Raw genomic sequence first — 20,139 nt, forward strand, 5'->3', positions numbered from 1 at the left:
GTACATGTTACACCTCACAGAAAATGTGGTATTAATGTGATATGGGCCTACAAGGTTCGAATAATTTGCCATATACGGGAGTCTGTAGATTTGTATATTTTTTCTATTTCTGCATTTTTTTAAGGTGATTATAGATAGGGCCACATTTGTGTTGAGATCTTCATGATTCTTATGTGTTTTAGCACTGAACATGGTCACACAGTGACCGAAATCGATCTATAAAATGAAGTTTCTATATTTACGACAGAAACTGCCATTAATCCAAAATATATTGGAAGTAATACGGTCGTGGTGCTCACGGTTCGCAATGGAATTAGACATCATATCGATGCATCTGTTTAAGAAAGTAAACCTACTTATAGTTTACAGAACTGCTGGAAAATGTCGAGCAAATTATGGCCTAACTCATCCCATCATTCAGAATTACTAAATCCGAAGATTTCTGCAAGGTGGGTTGTCATCGAGCTTACTGTTCATCACAAAGAACAGATATTCCACATTTGCATCGTGTTCAAAACGCTTCTTAATAGCGAAGGCGATGATGCATTTTTTGATAAGATTTTAACCTGTAATAAAACTTTGTTGCATCATTTTTAGCCGCATTGCATGCGTCAGAGCATGCTGTGGAAACACCGTGAATCGTCTGGGAAATTGCACCTTCATTTGGGATGCCCTTTTTCCTGTTTCCTGTGATTTTTTGAGGGGAGTAACGAAAGTGCTGAGGAGTCAGACCGCGTCCAGAGTAAAGACACATCGACTGTCAAAATTTTATCAGTAAACTGTTGAAGTATTCGTAACAAAGTTCCCGATGCCCTCCAGGAAAGTTATGGCGTTCAAATTATTCTTGGGATCGAGAGCTGGCTGAAAACCGAAGTTGAGAGCTCTGAGATATTTAGCGAGTTGTGGAACGTATGTAGGAAAGACAAATTAGAGGCCGTAGGAGGGGGTGCTTCCCCCATGAACCATGGACCTTGCCGTTGGTGGGGAGGCTTGCGTGCCTCAGCGATACAGATGGCCGTACCGTAGGTGCAACCACAACGGAGGGGTATCTGTTGAGAGGCCAGACAAACATGTGGTTCCTGAAGAGGGGCAGCAGCCTTTTCAGTAGTTGCAGCGGCAACAGTCTGGATGATTGACTGATCTGGCCTTGTACCATTAACCAAAACGGCCTTGCTGTGCTGGTACTGCGAACGGCTGAAAGCAGGGGGAAACTACAGCCGTAATTTTTCCCGAGGACATGCAGCTTTACTGTATGATTAAATGATGATGGCGTCCTCTTGCGTAAAATATTCCGGCGGTAAAATAGTCCCCCATTCGGATCTCCGGGCGGGGACTACTCAAGAGGACGTCGTTATCAGGAGAAAGAAAACTGGCATTCTACGGATCGGAGCGTGGAATGTCAGATCCCTTAATCGGGCAGGTAGGTTAGAAAATTTAAAAAGGGAAATGGATAGGTTAAAGTTAGATATAGTGGGAATTAGTGAAGTTCGGTGGCACGAGGAACAAGACTTTTGGTCAGGTGATTACAGGGTTATAAATACAAAATCAAATAGGGGTAATGCAGGAGTAGGTTTAATAATGAATAAAAAAATAGGAGTGCGGGTTAGCTACTACAAACAGCATAGTGAACGCATTATTGTGGCCAAGATAGACACAAAGCCCATGCCTACTACAGTAGTACAAGTTTATATGCCGACTAGTTCCGCAGATGACGAAAAGATTGATGAAATGTATGATGAGATAAAAGAAATTATTCAGGTAGTGAAGGGAGACGAAAATTTAATAGTCATGGGTGACTGGAATTCGTCAGTAGGATAAGGGAGAGAAGGAAACATGGTAGGTGAATATGGATTGGGGGGAAGAAATGAAAGAGGAAGCCGCCTTGTAGAATTTTGCACAGAGCATAACTTAATCATAGCTAACACTTGGTTCAAGAATCATAAAAGAAGGTTGCATACCTGGAAGAATCCTGGAGATACTAAAAGGTATCAGATAGATTATATAATGGTAAGACAGAGATTTAGGAACCAGGTTTTAAATTGTAAGACATTTCCAGGGGCAGATGTGGATTCTGACCACAATCTATTGGTTATGAACTGCAGATTGAAACTGAAGAAACTGCAAAAAGGTGGGAATTTAAGGAGATGGGACCTGGATAAACTGAAAGAACCAGAGGTTGTAGAGAGTTTCAGGGAGAGCATAAGGGAACAATTGACAGGAATGGGGGAAAGAAATACAGTAGAAGAAGAATGGGTAGCTCTGAGGGATGAAGTAGTGAAGGCAGCAGAGGATCAAGTAGGTAAAAAGACGAGGGCTAATAGAAATCCTTGGGTAACAGAAGAAATATTGAATTTAATTGATGAAAGGAGAAAATATAAAAATGCAGTAAACGAAGCAGGCAAAGAGGAATACAAACGTCTCAAAAATGAGATCGACAGGAAGTGCAAAATGGCTGAGCAGGGATGGCTAGAGGACAAATGTAAGGATGTAGAGGCTTGTCTCACTAGGGGTAAGATAGATACTGCCTACAGGAATATTAAAGAGACCTTTGGAGAGAAGAGAGCCACTTGTATGAATATCAAGAGCTCAGATGGCAACCCAGTTCTAAGCAAAGAAGGGAAAGCAGAAAGGTGGAAGGAGTATATAGAGGGTCTATACAAGGGCAATGTACTTGAGGACAATATTATGGAAATGGAAGAGGATGTAGATGAAGATGAAATGGGAGATAAGATACTGCGTGAAGAGTTTGACAGAGCACTGAAAGACCTGCGTCGAAACAAGGCCCCGGGGGTAGACAACATTCCATTAGAACTACTGATGGCCTTTGGAGAGCCAGTCATGACAAAACTCTACCATCTGGTGAGCAAGATGTATGAGACAGGCGAAATACCCACAGACTTCAAGAAGAATATAATAATTCCAATCCCAAAGAAAGCAGGTGTTGACAGATGTGAAAATTACCGAACTATCAGTTTAATAAGTCACAGCTGCAAAATACTAACGCGAATTGTTTACCGACGAATGGAAAAACTGGTAGAAGCGGACCTCGGGCAAGATCAGTTTGGATTCCGTAGAAATGTTGGAACACGTGAGGCAATAGTAACCTTACGACTTATCTTAGAAGAAAGATTAAGAAAAGGCAAACCTACGTTTCTAGCATTTGTAGACTTAGAGAAAGCTTTTGACAACGTTAACTGGAATACTCTCTTTCAAATTCTGAAGGTGGCAGGGGTAAAATACAAGGAGTGAAAGGCTATTTACAATTTGTACAGAAACCAGATGGCAGTTATAAGAGTCGAGGGACATGAAAGGGAAGCAGTGGTTGGGAAAGGAGTGAGACAGGGTTGTAGCCTCTCCCCGATGTTATTCAATCTGTATATTGAGCAAGCAGTAAAGGAAACAAAAGAAAAATTCAGAGTAGGTATTAAAATTCATGGAGAAGAAGTAAAAACTTTGAGGTTCGCCGATGACGTTGTAATTCTGTCAGAGACAGCAAAGGACTTGGAAGAGCAGTTGAACGGAATGGACAGTGTCTTGAAAGGAGGATATAAGGTGAACATCAACAAAAGCAAAACGAGGATAATGGAATGTAGTCAAATTAAATCGGGTGATGCTGAGGGGATTAGATTAGGAAATGAGACACTTAAAGTAGTAAAGGAGTTTTGCTATTTAGGGAGTAAAATAACTGATGATGGTCGAAGTAGAAAGGATATAAAATGTAGACTGGCAATGGCAAGGAAATCGTTTCTGAAGAAGAGAAATTTGTTAACATCTAGTATAGATTTAAGTGTCAGGAAGTCGTTTCTGAAAGTATTTGTATGGAGTGTAGCCATGTATGGAAGTGAAACATGGACGATAACCAGTTTGGACAAGAAGAGAATAGAAGCTTTCGAAATGTGGTGCTACAGAAGAATGCTGAAGATAAGGTGGGTAGATCACGTAACTAATGAGGAGGTATTGAATAGGATTGGGGAGAAGAGAAGTTTGTGGCACAACTTGACTAGAAGAAGGGATCGGTTGGTAGGACATGTTTTGAGGCATCAAGGGATCACAAATTTAGCATTGGAGGGCAGCGTGGAGGGTAAAAATCGTAGAGGGAGACCAAGAGATCAATACACTAAGCAGATTCAGAAGGATGTAGGTTGTAGTAGGTACTGGGAGATGAAGAAGCTTGCACAGGATAGAGTAGCATGGAGAGCTGCATCAAACCAGTCTCAGGACTGAAGACCACAACAACAACAGGAGGGGGTGCGTTTATTGCAATTGACAAAAATTGTTGTATGTTTTTACCGGCTACCTGATTCCAGTATGACTGTTCTAGCGTCATTCAAAGAAAGTCTACAATCAGTAGCGTGTAAATACCTAGATCATGCAATACTAGTTGGAAGCGACTGGGACGTCTATGGATTTATTGCTGGGGGTACAGACAGACGATAGTGCGAGATACGTTTGAACACATTTTCTTAAAACTGTCTTCAGCAGCAAGTTCGGCAGCTCACACGCAATGGAAATATCTCGGACCTTGCAGCTACAAATAGGCCGGATCTCATCGACAATGTCAGTATAAAATGGTTCAAATGGCTCTAAGCAGTATGGGAATTAACATTTGAGGTCATCAGTCCCCTAGACTTAGAACTACTTAAACCTAACATCACACACATCCATGCCCGAGGCAGGATTCGAACCTGCGACCGTAGCAGCAGCGCAGTTCCGGACTGAAGCGCCTAGAACCGCTCGGCCACAGCAACCGGCAATGTCAGTATATAAATGGGGATTAGCGATCATTATGTCACTATAGCAACTATGGCTATCAAAGTTAATAAATCAGTCTGTTTCTGCCTAATAGAGCAGATAGGTAGCTGCTAGCATCTCGCTTAGAGAGTTAACTGACATCACTTAGTTCCAGTAAGATGGACGTAGAGGGATTATGGGCAAAGTTCAAGCAGTATGTAAATCGTGGTCTGGAGAGCTATGTGCCTAGTAAGTGAAAAAACGATGGAAAAGATCCACCATGGTTTAATAAGAAAATTCGGAAGATGCTGAGGAAGCAGAGGCTGTTGCACTTTCGGTTCAAAAGAGAACACACAAATGGACGACCGGAAAAGATTAGTACAGACTCGTGTGTCTATGAAAAGATCTATGAGCGAAGCATACAACTACTACCACCGTCATACCGTTCCAAAAGTTCCGGCAGAGAACCCGAGAAAATTCTGGTCCTATGTAAAGCCGCTGGCCAACGGCCTTACCGCAGTGGTAACACCGGTTCCCGTCAGATCACCGCAGTTAAGCGCTGTCGGGCTGGGCTAGAAATTCGATGGGTGACCATCCGGTCTGCTGAGCGCTGCTGGCAAGAGGGGTGAACTCAGACCTTGAGAGGCAAACTGAGGAGTTACTTGACAGAAGTAACGGCTCTCTCGCACACCGGGAGAGCGGTGTGCTGACCTCATGCCGCATATCCGCATCCAGTGACGCCTCTGGGATCAGGATGGCACGGCGGCCGGTCGGCACCGTTGGGACATCCAAGGCCTCTTCCGACGGAGTTTTAGTAAAGCCGCTAAGCGTGTCTGAGGCTTCCGTTTAGTCACTTGTTGACCAGTGTGATGGGCAGTTAAAGACTGCAAAACAAAAGCCGAAATTTCAAATTTCGCGTTCAAGAAATAGCTCGCAGGAGAATCGTGCAAACATACTGTCATTTGACCGTCAGACATACTAACGTATGGACAACATACACTACAGGCCATTAAAACTGCTACACCAAGAAGAAATGCAAGGCGTTCGATACAGTTCCCCACAGTCGTTTAATGAACAAAGTAAGAGCATATGGACTATCAGACCAATTGTGTGATTGGATTGAAGAGTTCCTAGATAACAGAACGCAACATGTCATTCTCAATGGAGAGAAGTCTTCCGAAGTAAGAGTGATTTCAGGTGTGCCGCAGAGGAGTGTCGTAGGACCGTTGCTATTCACAATATACACTCCTGGAAATGGAAAAAAGAACACATTGACACCGGTGTGTCAGACCCACCATACTTGCTCCGGACACTGCGAGAGGGCTGTACAAGCAATGATCACACGCACGGCACAGCGGACACACCAGGAACCGCGGTGTTGGCCGTCGAATGGCGCTAGCTGCGCAGCATTTGTGCACCGCCGCCGTCAGTGTCAGCCAGTTTGCCGTGGCATACGGAGCTCCATCGCAGTCTTTAACACTGGTAGCATGCCGCGACAGCGTGGACGTGAACCGTATGTACAGTTGACGGACTTTGAGCGAGGGCGTATAGTGGGCATGCGGGAGGCCGGGTGGACGTACCGCCGAATTGCTCAACACGTGGGGCGTGAGGTCTCCACAGTACATCGATGTTGTCGCCAGTGGTCGGCGGAAGGTGCACGTGCCCGTCGACCTGGGACCGGACCGCAGCGACGCACGGATGCACGCCAAGACCGTTGGATCCTACGCAGTGCCGTAGGGGACCGCACCGCCACTTCCCAGCAAATTAGGGACACTGTTGCTCCTGGGGTATCGGCGAGGACCATTCGCAACCGTCTCCATGAAGCTGGGCTACGGTCCCGCACACCGTTAGGCCGTCTTCCGCTCACGCCCCAACATCGTGCAGCCCGCCTCCAGTGGTGTCGCGACAGGCGTGAATGGAGGGACGAATGGAGACGTGTCGTCTTCAGCGATGAGAGTCGCTTCTGCCTTGGTGCCAATGATGGTCGCATGCGTGTTTGGCGCCGTGCAGGTGAGCGCCACAATCAGGACTGCATACGACCGAGGCACACAGGGCCAACACCCGGCATCATGGTGTGGGGAGCGATCTCCTACACTGGCCGTACACCACTGGTGATCGTCGAGGGGACACTGAATAGTGCACGGTACATCCAAACCGTCATCGAACCCATCGTTCTACCATTCCTAGACCGGCAAGGAACTTGCTGTTCCAACAGGACAATGCACGTCCGCATGTATCCCGTGCCACCCAACGTGCTCTAGAAGGTGTAAGTCAACTACCCTGGCCAGCAAGATCTCCGGATCTGTCCCCCATTGAGCATATTTGGGACTGGATGAAGCGTAGTCTCACGCGGTCTGCACGTCCAGCACGAACGCTGGTCCAACTGAGGCGCCAGGTGGAAATGGCATGGCAAGCCGTTCCACAGGACTACATCCAGCATCTCTACGATCGTCTCCATGGGAGACTAGCAGCCTGCATTGCTGCGAAAGGTGGATATACACTGTACTAGTGCCGACATTGTGCATGCTCTGTTGCCTGTGTCTATGTGCCTGTGGTTCTGTCAGTGTGATCATGTGATGTATCTGACCCCAGGAATGTGTCAATAAAGTTTCCCCTTCCTGGGACAATGAATTCACGGTGTTCTTATTTCAATTTCCAGGAGTGTACATAAATGACCTTGTGGATGACATCGGAAGTTCACTGAGGCTTTTTGCAGATGATGCTGTGGTGTATCGAGAGGTTGTAACGATGGAAAATTGTACTGAAATGCAGGAGGATCTGCAGCGAATTGACGCATGGTGCAGGGAGTGGCAATTGAATCTCAATGTAGACAAGTGTAATGTGCTGCGAATACATAGAAAGATAGATCCCTTTATCATTTAGCTACAAAATAGCAGGTCAGCAACTGGAAGCAGTTAATTCCATAAAATATCTAGGAGTACGCATTAGGAGTGATTTAAAATGGAATGATCATATAAAGTTGATCGTCGGTAAAGCAGATGCCAGACTGAGATTCATTGGAAGAATCCTAAGGAAATGCAATCCGAAAACAAAGGAAGTAGGTTACAGTACGCTTGTTCGTCCACTGCTTGAATACTGCTCACCGGTGTGGGATCCGTACCAGATAGGGTTGATAGAAGAGATAGAGAAGATCCAACGAAGAGCAGCGCGCTTCGTTGCAGGATCATTTAGTAATCGCAAAAGCGTTACGGAGATGATAGATAAACTCCAGTAGAAGACTCTGGAAGACTCTGCAGGAGAGATGCTCAGTAGCTCGGTACGGGCTTTTGTTAAAGTTTCGAGAACATACCTTCACCGAAGAGTCAAGCAGTATATTGCTCCCTCCTACGTATATCTCGCGAAGAGACCATGAGATAAAATCAGAGAGATTAGAGCCCACACAGAAGCATACTAACAATCCTTCTTTCCACGAACAATACGAGACTGGAATAGAAGGGAGAACCGATAGAGGTATTCAGGGTACCCTCCGCCACACAACGTCAGGTGGCTTGTGGAGTATGGATGTAGATGTAGATGTAGATACGCCGGGGCATTGAGTCAAACAGAGCCTGGATGGCGTGTACAGGTACAGCTGCCCATGCAGCTTCAACACGATACCACAGTTCATCAAGAGTAGTGACTGGCGTATTGTGACGAGCCAGTTGCTCGGCCACCATTGACCAGACGTTTTCAATTGGCGAGAGATCTGGAGAATGTGCTGGCCTGGGCAGCAGTCGAACATTTTCTGTATCCAGAAAGGCCCGTACAGGACCTGCAACATGCGGTCGTGCAGTATCCTGCTGAAATGCAGGTTTTCGCAGGGATGCGACCATCATGATGTAAATAGAACCTGGATTCATCCGAAAAAATGACGTTTTCCCATTCGTGCACCCACGTCCGTCGTTGAGTACACCATCGCAGGCGCTCCGAGTAAAGACGCTAGACCACGCGGCTACTCCGCGCGGCAAAGCGCAGGTGGCTTCTGTATGTAAGAAGGGTATAAGAACGGACCCGTATAAGTACAGACTAATACCCCTAACTTTAGTTTGTTGCAGAATCCTTGAATATATTTGCAGTTCGCCGGCCGGGGTGGCCGAGCGGTTCTAGGCGCTACAATCAGGAACCGCGAGACCGCAACGGTCGCAGGTTCGAATCCTGCCTCGGGCATGGCTGTGTGTGATGTCCTTAGGTTAGTTAGGTTTAAGTAGTTCTAAGTTCTAGGGGACTGATGAGCTTAGAAGTTAAGTCCCATAGTGCTCAGAGCCATTTTTTATATTTGCAGTTCGAATATAATAAATTTTCTTGAGACTAGGAAGCTTATGTCCATGAATCAGCATTGTTTCAGAAAGTATCGCTTGTGAAACTCACCTTACCCTCACATGATATACTACAATCTATGAATGAAGAGCAACAGGCAAATTCAGTATTTCTAGATTTCCGAAAAGCATTTGACGCGGTGCGCCACTGCAGGATGTTAACGAAGGTACGAATATACGGAATAAGTTCACAGATATGTGAGTGGCTCGAAGACTTCAAAAGTTATAGAACCCAGTATGTTGTCCTCGATGGCGAGTGTTCATCAGACAAAGGATATAATCAGGAGTGCCCCAGGGAAGTGTGATTGGACCATTGTTATTTTCTACAGAAATAAATGATTTGGCGGACGGGGTGGACAGCAGTCTGTGGTTTGCTGATGATGGTGTGATGTACAGTAAGGTGTCGAAGTTGAGTGATGTAGGAAGATACAAGACGACTTAGACAAGATTTCTAGTTGGTGTGATGAATGGCAGCTAGCCCTAAATGTGGAAAAATCTAAGATGATGCGGATGAGTAGGAAGATCAAACCTGTAATGTTCGGATTCGGTATTACCAGTGTCCTCCTTTACACAGTCACGTCGTTTAAATATCTGGGTGTAACATTGCAAAGTGATATGAAATAGAACGAGCATGTGAGGACTATGGTGGGAAAGGCGAATGGTCGCCTTCGGTTTATTGGGAGTATTTTAGGAAAGTGTGGTTGATCAGTAAAGGAGACCGCATATAGGACGCTGGTGCGATCTGTTCTTGAATACTGCTCGATTGTAAGGGATCCGTACCCGTTCGCACTGAAGGGTTACATCGAAGCAGTTCAGAGGCGGGCTGCTAGATTTGTTACCAGTAGGTTCGAACAACACGTAAGAGCTACGGAGATGCTTCGGGAACTCAAATGGAAATCCCTGGAGTGAAGGTGACGTTCTTCTCGAAGAACACTTTTGAGAAAATTTAGCACTTGAAGCTGACTGCCGAATGATTGATTCTACTGCCACAAACAGACATTTCGCGTAATCAGCAAGAAGATGAGATACGAGGAATTAGGGTTCATATCGGAGGCATATAGACAGTCGTTTTTCATTCTCTCTGTTTGCTGGTGGAACGGGAAAGGAAAGGACTAGTAGTGGTACACGGTACATGCGCCACGCACCGTACGGTGGCTTGCAGAGCATTTAGTCGATGAAGATGAAGACGCAGAGCGTAACGGGTCAACGTATCACAGAGTATCTGAGAGTGACGATAGTGGTGCTAAACACCTGGGAGTAGATGCGCTCTCCATCTATGGGTAATGCAGCGAAACTGTTAAGCATGAATCGCCGCTTATCGTCAGAAAGTGCTAGCAGTAGTAACTGCTATCGACTTGGTGATATGAAATCTTAAGATCATTGCATTAAGATATTGTAGGGAAGCAGCCTACTCACGCCGTAGTAAATTCGCATCAGTCTTTCCATTGTGTGCCAGCCAGTCCGTTGTAACTAGCTCTGACGTCATAAATGTTGCGCAATACTTTAAAAATCAAGTAAATAACCTAAAATGTTTCTAGCATGTCAGGAGTAATACTAAATTAATATGTGTTGAATATCAGTTCGATAACTTTAACCATTTTCAAAATTTGGACGTTTTTCTGAAAAAATCATTGGCGCAACAGAAAAGAGCTAGAGAACTAAAAATTTATAATTAGATTCCTTTTTCATAATTATTTAATAGAAACAGTCTTCTGGATCTCACAATTTAAGATCTTAGTTGAAATTCATGATTTTCTGATTTTTGTCTTAAAACTTAAGGAAGCAAGATAGATTAAGTAGGCTAATAAATAAGGCTAGGATGTTTATATTTAATTAGAATGGAGATCCGCTATAACCATAAAGATGTGAGAAGTTTCATTTGAATAACTATAAAACTATAGCGATAGCGTATCTCCAAAGGGCAAGTTCAGAGCTCGTCTACTGTGTGCAGTGTTATTAAATTAATTCTCTCGCCCAAAATATTTAACTTAGCCACGTCAAACTTTTATTATGATTACTTACCTGTGTGTTGAATGCACATTTAAATTGAGAGCTTCATCGGCCATCAGCAAAAAGTGGTGCATTACTAGCCCAGCGGCTAGTCGGGAGAGCCGATTTGATCAGGCGTTCCCTTAGCCGTCCGCACCGCGGCTTTATATATAAGAACGCTGCGAGAGGAAGCAAGGCCCCTGTTCTCTCCAGACGCTGAATAGCACGCCATCTGTGTCGGGAGTCGCGTCGCCTCGGTATCATTGCTACAAACAGCCTCGGATGCCGTATTAAGTTGCTCGGGATACGCGTAACCATGAATTCATTTTCGAGTGAAGTGTTAATCCTGGGATGACTTTAATTATCAAAAAATGGTTCAAATGGCTCTGAGCACTATGGGACTCAACTGCTGTGGTCATCAGTCCCCTAGAACTTAGAACTACTTAAACCTAACTAACCTAAGGACATCACACACATCCATGCCCGAGGCAGGATTCGAACCTGCGACCGTAGCAGTCGCACGGTTCCGGACTGCGCGCCTAGAACCGCGAGACCACCGCGGCCGGCTTTAATTATCGATTTTCAGTTTGCGTATGTCGTATTTTCACGTGCCGCCGCGGGACAGACATTCTACCAATTATTTAGCGTGGCGTTTGATGAAACTAATCATCAAATTATGGCGAGCATTCATTTAAACATTTAATTTGGACATTTATAGTTGCATCAGCGCATTAGACTCTGAACTGCTCTGTTAGTTAGATTGTGTGGATTCTTTTGTTTTCATCTGTGACTTTCAGAATACAGAACGTTTTTTCACAACCGTTTTTGATTATAAATCCCAGACAATCTCCTAATTCCTCAGAGCTATAAGCTGTAACTATAAGTGTATTCTCATATGAAGTGGGCACTAGGAATTCTAATTACAGGCTTCACGTTTTGCTAATCACTTTCTGGTTGCCAATATTGTAGTTAGAGAGCCAGTGTTGAGAACGGCGCAAGACAGAATAAATAACATTCTAAATAATGGGAAATGCAGTGTTTCTACATTCTACCTAATTTTTATACAGCAATCATATTTTTCTACTCGCCGCCCCACAATATGTCAACTTTGTTTGTTTGATTTGTAAATTATATAAGGTGAATTTAACTCTATATACGGGGGTTCGAATTTAAATAGTGGCAACTATTTATTCACAACCGATACAAAAGAGTTATATGTTTGCATCTGTTACTGTCCTTCAAAGTAGTCACCAGCGTTGTGTAGAACCCGTTGCCAGCGATGTGGAAGGCAGAGCCTGTTCTGTTGATGGTGCGAATGAAGCGGTCTACTGCCTGTCCAATCTCTGGAACAGCTCTGAAGCGAATGCCACGAAGTGGTTCCTTTATCTTCCGAATCAAATCAAAGTCACAATGAATTAACGCATTGTCGTGCAAAATGATGGGTGGGTTGTGCAGAAAATGTTGCCACTTCTTTCGCAAAGCTGGTAGCAAGTGATGCTCCAAAAACAAACAGTAATACTGTGCATTGACGGTCTGCGTTGGAGGAACATAATGCGTTAGGTTAACACCATCACAGTCGTACACGAGAATCACCGTAACTTTCACCATACTGGGGCTTTTACGCACTTTCGACTTTCGCGGCGATCCATAATTACGTCATTCGTTGGATTGTCGTTTCAGTTTTGGCTTCGTGGCATTCGCTTCAGAACTGTTCCAGAGATTCGACAGGCATTAGACCGGTCCATTCGCACCATCCACAGCACAGGCTCTAAATGCGAACATTTTAGGTTAGGCTTTACCGTGACTGTAACTGACATTAAATGCATCAACAAGTTTCTTGTTACCAGTCACTGTTTATTTATCTCCACGACGCGTTTCAAAGGTTTAAACCTACATCATCAGGTGGATTTACATTTGTTAGTATGACATTTGTGCGTGTGTTGTGTTAAGATTTTTTGGAGGAACTTGTGGCACTGGCTAGTGAAGAAACAAAACACTATTTCAGAGCATGGTTCTGGGTTTCTTTTGACAATAAATTAAATGTGTATCTAATAGTAAACATAAAATAAGTAAAATTAAGTACCTCCAATGGTTACGGGTTTCTTTCACTGTCGTTACAGATCACATGTATACTGCCATATTTTGTAAGCAAATATGGCGTCGGAAACTATTGGGTGCATGGATCGTATAGCAGAAGAGAAAACATTATCACGAAGTACAAAGAATATACGTCATAACAACATTATTACAAAATAATTTTTTTAAAGGATTTGGAGGTGTTGTTTTGAGGTGTTCAACACTATTGTTGGAATAAATACTTTAGGTGATATATAAATCCGATTTTGACAAGTTAAAATAGCTTAAACTTCATAGTCGTTTATACCATCAGGTGAAGTGGTACACACTTTAAGTACAATAATCATATTGGCTACAGTGGTAAAATTATACACAAATAACAATTTTGGTTGGGATTCATAGATAGATATGAAAGGCTGGAGGCAGAGGGGGAGGAAGTGAAGGAGAAAGTGAGAGGGAGAGAGAAGGTGGAAAGAGTGATTCTATGAAAGCAAACTTTACAAGGCAAGGGGTCTTAAGATTAATCTGTTACATGTAATAACTGTCCAAAGGTTGGGGTAATACATTGGTTAACGCTTAAAAATATGCAGATGGATGTGCAATTTGTGCCAGTAGTTGATGTACATATAATTTCAAGCTGACAAGGGGTTCAAGCTGTTGGTGTGATGATATATCTGTAAATGAGGTCAATCTCTTGTACACTTGGCAGCTGTCATGGTAACATAATTAAATATTTATGGTAAATATTAGTGTGTGTGTGTGTGTGTGTGTGTGTGTGTGTGTGTGTGTGTGTGTGCGTGTGTGTGCGTGTGTGTGTGTTTGTGTGTGGGTGTGTGTGCGCTTTGCAATTTTAATGAAGTAGACAGCTGCTGAAAACAGAGATGATAGTATTGTAAATATTGTCATTTAAGATGGATTCAGGTTGTTTTGCTTGGTGTTTGTATATTTGGAGTGTTTCAAGATTATCTAGTTTTCTGCATTTTGGTTGGATGTGTAGGATGCTGATACTTGTGTATTTAACGTTGTGTTTTGTTTCATGCAGGTGGATGGCTATTCCTGATGTGTGCTTTCTTTTTTTTGTGATGCCATGTGTTCTTTGAATTTAATCTCAAATGATCTGCCTGTCTTGCCTATGTAGAAGCAGTCACAGTAAAAAAAAAAAAAAAAAAAAAATGGTTCAAATGGCTCTGAGCACTATGGGACTTAACATCTATGGTCATCAGTCCCCTAGAACTTAGAACTACTTAAACCTAACTAACCTAAGGACATCACACACATCCATGCCCGAGGTAGGATTCGAACCTGCGACCGTAGCAGTCGCGCGGCTCCGGACGGAGCGCTTAGAACCTCTAGACCACCGCGGCCGGCTGTCACAGTCCAAATATTCAATTTTGTATACACCTGTGTGATGAAGTGGGTTTCGTGTGCTGATGTTATGGGGTAACTTTTGTCCAATATTGTTGTCTGTGGTAAAGGATATTCTTATGCCTTTTCATTTGAAGACATTGGCAATCTGATATGAAATGTTACCTAGAAAGGGGATTGTATGTAATATGTTATTTTCTTTTTGTGTTTTGTGTTGTGATTGCTTTGCCATTATTGAGTGTTTTAGGGTGTCTAGTATGGAGCTGTTATAACCATTTGCAATAGCTTTTTGTTTTATTATTTCAGTTTCTTGATCACATTTGTCTTCAGAGAGTGGTAGTTGGATAGCTCTATTGATCATGTACCGGAATGCTGCCGTTTTGTGGAGTGTGGAGTGACAAGAGGAGTTGTGGATTGTTCTATGTGTTGTGATAGGCTTCTGATAAATTTCAAACTTATGTCTGTTATTCCGTATTCTAATGGTAAGGTCTAAGAAATTTATACTGTCGTCTGTTTGGTGTGAATAACTGGTTCAACTCACCGATGTCATCTTTAGTGCCTTTGATTAAAATGATGGTACCATCTACATGTCTGTAGTAGTAGATGATATTTTTGAGGAGGTGGTGATTGGAATTCAGGATTTTGTCTTCTAGGTTAATTATAAATATCTCAGCTAGCAATCCGGAAAGATTCGAGCCCATTGCCAGACCATTTGTTTGTTTGTAGATTTTATTATTAAATTTAAAACAGTTTTGTGAAAGTGTGAATTGAAGCAGGTCCATTATTTCAGTAATGTGAGTTGAAGGGATTTTTTTTGTGCTTTTGTAAGATTACATTGATTATCTGTAGTGTGGGATCTATTGGCACAGAGGAATAAATGTTTTGTATGTCAAATGAGGCCCGTGTAGCTCCATCAAGTATTCTACGTTTTTGATATGTTGGTTAAATTCTGTTGTGTTTTTAAGTGTTCCCTCATTATTGAATGTGTATGCTTCTTTGAGAATTTTGGGGCCGGCCGAAGTGGCCGTGCGGTTAAAGGCGCTGCAGTCTGGAACCGCAAGACCGCTACGGTCGCAGGTTCGAATCCTGCCTCGGGCATGGATGTTTGTGATGTCCTTAGGTTAGTTAGGTTTAACTAGTTCTAAGTTCTAGGGGACTAATGACCTCAGCAGTTGAGTCCCATAGTGCTCAGAGCCATTTGAACCATTTGAGAATTTTGAAGAACATTTTGTTGAGTTTAAATGTTGGGCTGTTCCTACAGTTCACTATAGACATGATGGGGGTCCCATTTTTGTGTATCTTTGGTTGTGATCTAAGCCAAGATACTTGTGGGCTCATTGTTACAATTTTGTGGCAGGCTGATATTCTGTCTTGCTACTTCAATAACTTCCCCATAATCCATATACTGCTTCCCGCAGGGAGCATCCTTCACTGGGCCAAACAGATCGAAGCGGAAACGTGGCGATGAAGATGCTGATGTCGTTTCTTCAGTTTCCAGAAGATAGCTCTATACATTTTTAGAGTGGACCGTTGCACCATCAGGGAGTATATCAAACAGAATAACCTCTTTAGAGTTCCAGAAGACCTCGCCATCCAGCTGAGGGCAGGGCTGTGAACTTCTTCTTCGGAGGATAGGTGGCGTGGTGCCACTCCATGGAGTGCCGTTTTGTTCCCGAAGTGATGAATCCATGTATCATCGCCCGGGACGATGTTCGACAAGAAACTGTCAAGATCATCCTCGTAATGCGCATGCAGTTCCACACAGATGGTCCTTCGTTGCTCTTCTGTTAGGCGACGAGGAACCCAGCGATACACACCTTTCAGCGCTCCAACTGGTGGACGAATGTGTTAACACTATTATCAGAGACGTCCAGTTGAGCAGCGAGGTATCTGATTGCGATCCATTGATCACCTCCGATGTGAGTGTCCGCTCGTTCCAACATTGCAGTCACAGCTGTGTGCAGCTGGCCGGCACGCGGGAGACTGTACAGGTTCGCGCGACACTGTTGCAATGATGACAGATGCCTCGCCCAACGACTCACCGGGCTTTTGCTCACAACCAGATGTCCGTAGACATTCCCCAAGCGCCTATGAATATATGAATAGCTGCAGTGCTCTGGTTTTCCGCCAAAAGAAACTCATTGACAGCTCTCTGCTTGGAAAGTACTTCCGTTACAGACGCCATTTTGAAGGCTACGTATAGCGCTGCCACCTATCGCAACTTCATAGAACTAAAAGCCGCTGTAGCGGTAATATTATTCCAAGATATCCCACAACAATTTCCGTATTATTTCAATCGAAATTGGCTGAGGGAAAAAGAGATGTGTTGCATACTTATTGACAGCCGCTCGTAAAAGTCCATCTAAAATCGTTTCAGAGGAAGTAGCCTTGTCCACGGAGCGAATGTTGACGAAGGAAAAGGCCTCTAGGCACATGAAGAAACGTGCGGAAGAAATAAAGCAAATATATGTACTTATTTATAACGACTTTTCGACTACTGTCATCACCAGATCAAAATACACAACTTTTAAAGAAACGTTCAAAGTCAGTTTCAACAAAAGGTATGCCGAAGCAGGGCGATTTTAACACACTGGTGCCTTTCTCTGAAGGTCTAAGACAGAGGGATTCAACTCTAAAGGAAAATGCTGCATAGAAAACTACTATCCAGGATTTGCCAGCAGCTCTCACATCATTCACATTCGTCATGAAACAATACGCACCAACAATATTTTACAAATATTTCATAATCAGCGTCATTCATGTTTCAAAAAGAAAAATCTGTATTATAAATCTGTAAAAATCGGCCGTTGAGGAGTAGTACGTTGGCCTTTTATCCGGTTATGTTTAAACTGTTAGTACATTACTATCCCCTACAAGAATAAGTTGGCAGGCTACAGGCCCTGACGTACTGTGGTCTGTCTTTGATATCCCGTCAAGCACACAGATTTAGTTTGTCACAGATGCAGGTTTTTGTTCAGTATTTTTATGTCATACCCTCTCCTCTCACTATTTAGTAAGACATTTTAGTTTCAAACAGATGATATCCACAATACGGAGTCTTCTCGTTTCGGCATTAGTCCACGCTCCACAGTTTGTTCCGGAAATATGACATATTGGATCATCTGTTCATGCACGGAAATGCTCTGCAATATGTTTTTCCACGATATGGCATCCGAAAAATCGTACAGCTCCACACTGACATTCGAGGTCTTTCCAGTGTTTATTAGCTCTTGTGGAAGGGTTTTTCCATCGCATAGGCTACCGCAAAGGGGAGGTAGGTAGTGAGGAGGGGGGGGGATCTGGTATGTATATCTGTAGATCTTTTAATCACTTCGGAAATGTGATGTGATTCTAGAATTGTCTGAGATTTTACTTGACGGAGGGAATAACCTATTCTGGCATTACATTTGCCAAGATTAGTAGGAAATGTGACTTCAGTTAAATTCGGATTATTTGGTTATTTTACTGTTCATAGGAAATTATACCGTTTCCCTAACGTGGAGGCGGTTTCGACGCTGTTCTACAATCAACCATTGCAGAACATTGCCGAAACAGTCTCCAGACTTTTCGCGGTTTCTTGATCGTACAGTCTTTACCGATGTACAACAAAGAACAGGGGCGACGCCCAATGCGAAGTATGGCGTCAATTTTCCAAGAAATGACTCTCCACTTTCACCAGCACAGCATAAACATGGCGGTAGTGTACCTGGCCGACATCCATCGCCGCATCACGCGTCGATACCCCCTCCTCCTACTGCCTACTTTTATCATTATGGAAAAAAAATGGCTCTGAGCACTATGGGACTTAACATCTATGGTCATCAGTCCCCTAGAACTTAGAACTACTTAAACCTAACTAACCTAAGGACATCACACACATCCATGCCCGAGGCAGGATTCGAACCTGCGACCGTAGCAGACGCGCGGCTCCGGACTGAGCGCCTAGAACCGCTAGACCACCGCGGCCGGCTATCATTATGGAAGTTCAGCTTTTAGCTGTGGATAACCAAGACTAGTGATGGCTAGCTGAGACTTACTTCAGTTTTACGTGGCACATCGGTATAGTAGGCTCTGAAGAAATTGCCCAGGAGTTACCGTCAGTATGCTCATCAAAGTTTCATATGTGCCCCCAGCGTGCAAAGGGTGTTAGTAGAAAATGTAATGTCCTGCGACAGAGAAAAGAAGAAAATGAGTGAAATTTTAACGCTGAAAAGATCTGCTCTCCAGATGTTGGCACCTTCTCGGCCTGTACAGGGTGCAACACAGTCGTAAAATAACGAATTCTGCAACACTGTTGGAATATCCTGAGAATGAAGTGTCAAACTGAATGACAATGAAGGTCTTGGTTCAGTCCTAGCCTGTTAGAAGTCAGATCTACCAGCTGTTTGGCTGATGCCAATCGACATGAGACAACAGAAAGCATGAAAATAATGAGATAGTTTCACTAACATTATTAGAAGTGAAATTCTGTAAGCCAAAAACATGTTAAAGGTGGGACCAAAGGTGAATAAACAATTATGAAGTTTTTTCCTGGTCGTTCAGATTGACGAGAATTAACTAACGACATTTTTGCTGGTTATATTTGTTGATAACCAACTGGATTTTTTCAGGTGTTCGGATTTCTTTTTCTAATTAAGATTTTTGATTTTCAGTGTCAAGATGACGTTATTAATATACGAGTAAATATATCTTTTGCATATTAATGAATGTATTTTTGTGAATGTTTTCGACCTTTCTGTTTAACTCACACGATACGCTGGAATTAATAATATAAAGATGGAATTTCAAATCATTATCCCGAAAAAGATAGCATTAGTAACGTAAAAAACGTAAAAACGCTTACGTAACAGAGTAACCTACCTGCAAGAAGATTGAATAAAATATCACTCTTTAGAGATACAAGAAAAGTTGCTTGTCTCCCGCAAAACTGAGTTTTTGTTACACGACATCTCTTCAGATGCACCTCAGTTGTATAGTAAATGCCAATTTTAAAGTCTTGCCCCCTCTTGGATAAGTTCCTCGTTTTAGCCTAGAAAAATCACAAGTGCACACCATACGCAGCTCTGTGAAAGGTGAGCGGGTTTCAGGTAATTGCTAGAGATAAGGGCACAGCGCTTTGACTGCAAATTTTTAGACAACACGAATATCGTAGGGAGGTTATGAAAACTAGTCTGGGTGCATACGAAACAACATGACAAACCGCCGTGTAATATACTTCAAATTCTCGAGTCCAGGAAACGTCGGTTTCAGGGTCGACGCGTCTGTTACGAAAGTCTCTCCAGATAAGCTCAAAACGTCGTTTGCAACCAGCAATAAGCTTGAGGCAGAATGATGAAATGTGCTGTTTATGACCATAATTATGGTGCCTGTTCAATTTAAGGAAAACAGAATACATACTTCATTCCAAACGTATTAATGAAGGTTCCACGGAAAGTACCAGGTGAGACCCTTTTTCATTTAAACTCAGGAAACTAATTTTTAATTTCAAAACGCAATACGTACTTTTCATTCAAAGTGAAATATTGAAGTTTTGTGTTTAGTGATCAAAATTAGATGGTTTTCAAAGTAATTAACATCAATAATATGAAACTAAATCAAAAAATTCGCTCAAACCGCCAACTTTTTAGGGAAGAAACCAGGTAAGTCTCCTGAAACGGAAAGA

General features: G+C 43.1%; 1 protein-coding gene and 1 pseudogene across 1 annotated transcript in view; one reads left to right on the forward strand and one right to left on the reverse strand.

The window, feature by feature from the left end:
• Positions 1–20,139, reverse strand: part of LOC126249003 (alkaline phosphatase-like) — a 247,755-nt gene that overhangs the window by 147,361 nt on the left and 80,255 nt on the right. The window lies entirely within an intron of this gene.
• Positions 5,233–5,350, forward strand: LOC126250310 (5S ribosomal RNA; annotated as a pseudogene).

The sequence above is a fragment of the Schistocerca nitens genome, chromosome 3 (genome assembly GCF_023898315.1).
Source record: "Schistocerca nitens isolate TAMUIC-IGC-003100 chromosome 3, iqSchNite1.1, whole genome shotgun sequence".
Classification (NCBI taxonomy): domain Eukaryota; kingdom Metazoa; phylum Arthropoda; class Insecta; order Orthoptera; family Acrididae; genus Schistocerca; species Schistocerca nitens.